Raw genomic sequence first — 2,041 nt, 5'->3', positions numbered from 1 at the left:
AACCTCAACCTCCAGATGAGGAGGCTTAAGATGAGAATGAGGTGAGCATGCACCCCCGCCTCATAGTTTACAAGAATATTTACAACCGATGGGGGTGGGCGCACCTTCTTGTATGATTTTTCCTGAAAATACAAGAAATATAGATATCAAGCTAGGAGTAATCCAACTCTTTTCAAATTCCATGGAATTGAATCTGAAAGTCCATATCTACACTTGAAAGAGTTTGATGAGATAATAGTCACTTTATATTTTCCTAATGTGTCTGAGGACACAATCAGACTGAAACTCTTTCCTTTCTCCTTAAAAGAAAAAGCAAAGACGTGGTTGCATTCACTACATCCACGATCTATTGGTAGATGGAATGCCATGACAAAAGATTTCATAAAGAAATTCTTCCCATATCATAAGACGAACACCATTAGAAAGTCAATCATGAACTTCACCCAAAAGGAAGATGAAACATTCTTCCAATGTTGGGAGTGGTTCAAGGATCTCCTTAGTTCATGCCCACAACACAATTTTCAGACGTGGCGCATAGCAAATTTCTTCCATGAAGGACTGACATCTCCATGTGTCGATTTGTCGAGACGACATGCAATGGGGAATTTATGAACAAAGATGTCGATGATGTGTGGGATTACTTTAACAAACTCACTAAAACTGTAAAATTATGGGACATCTCCCCAAGACCTAAAACCACTTCTAAGCCTACTCAATCTAAGGAGAAAGGACGAATGTACTTATTAAAAGAGGAAGACATTCTAAATGCTAAAGTGGCTAGTCTCACAAGGAAACTCGAGGCCATGGAACTTAAAAAGGATAAGGCTAAAGAAGTTGTTTGCAATATTTGTGCTTATAACGTTCATACAACTGAGAATTGTCCAACAATACCTGTTTTTCAAGAAATAATGAATGAGAAATCAAATGTCGTAAACAACTACCAAAGGCCTTTCAAAGGACTCACTTCAAACACATATAATTCAAGTTAGAGAAATAATCCAAACTTTAGTTGGAGGAATGGACAAATTGCTACACCAAAGGAATCCCTAACCAATTCTCGAATCAAGGGAAACCTCAAGAGGAATTGGTTCAAAATTCTTAAGAGCTCATCCAGCAAAGTACTCTCCAAGCCTTACAAAAACTTACTAAGGCTATACAAAAAGATAGACTCAAGTGTTACGGTTATGGAGAAAGGGATCCTTCCAACTCAACCTATTCCCAATCCTAAACTGCAATACGGAGTAACTGACCCAAGCTCTTCAAATCCAATAGAGTAAGCCAAGTTTATCCCCACTCTTAAGAGTGGAAAAATAATTGACAAATCTATTCTGGTAAAGGCTGAAAAGTCTGACCCAGAAGAAAACATGGATGATAGACCTAGCACTACTCCACATGGATTAGAACCAGAACCTCTGAGCAAGCCGATTACTCCATTCCCCTAGCGGTTGATTGCACCAAAACCTCTACCCAACTCATAGGATATTTTAGAGGTGTTGAAACAAGTGAAGGTCAACATTCCTCTTCTGGATGCTGTGAAATAAATTCCTTCATATGCCAAATTCTAAAAGACTTGTGCACAACCAAGAGGCGGCAAAGTATTAAAAAGAAAATTTTCCTGACAAAAAAAGTGAGTGTCATCCTCAAGCAAGATGTGCCACAAAAATATAAAGATCCAGGTAGCCCAACTATCAATAGTATAATTGGGAATTACCAAATTGAGAATGCACTTCTTGACTTGGGGGCGAGCATAAATCTAATCCCTTACTCAGTCTACGAACAACTAGGTTTAAGTGAATTAAAACTTACTCGGACCACATTACAACTTGCTGATCACTCAGATCATATACCAAGAGGGATGATTGAGGATGTATTAGTCCAAGTTTATAAATTCTACTATCTAGTGGATTTTATCGTCCTAGATACTCAGCACATCTTAGACATGAGCACTTGAATCCTTGTCATACTTGGTCGTCCGTTCTTTGCTACATCCAATGCTATTATCAATTGCAGGAATTGGGTCTTTGTCTTTTGAAAATATGAC

General features: G+C 38.2%; 1 non-coding gene across 1 annotated transcript; it reads right to left on the bottom strand.

Annotated features, from left to right (window-relative positions):
* Positions 1–414: 414 nt before the first annotated feature.
* On the bottom strand, positions 415–521 carry LOC131238425 (small nucleolar RNA R71). The gene has a single exon (XR_009167835.1). It is a non-coding gene; the product is annotated as a small nucleolar RNA R71 (small nucleolar RNA).
* Between the last annotated feature and the right edge of the window lie 1,520 nt (positions 522–2,041).

Source organism: Magnolia sinica, chromosome 2, assembly GCF_029962835.1.
Source record: "Magnolia sinica isolate HGM2019 chromosome 2, MsV1, whole genome shotgun sequence".
Lineage (NCBI taxonomy): Eukaryota > Viridiplantae > Streptophyta > Magnoliopsida > Magnoliales > Magnoliaceae > Magnolia > Magnolia sinica.
The sequence above is the reverse complement of the archived record's forward strand: the minus strand, read 5'-3'. Positions and strand labels throughout refer to the sequence as shown.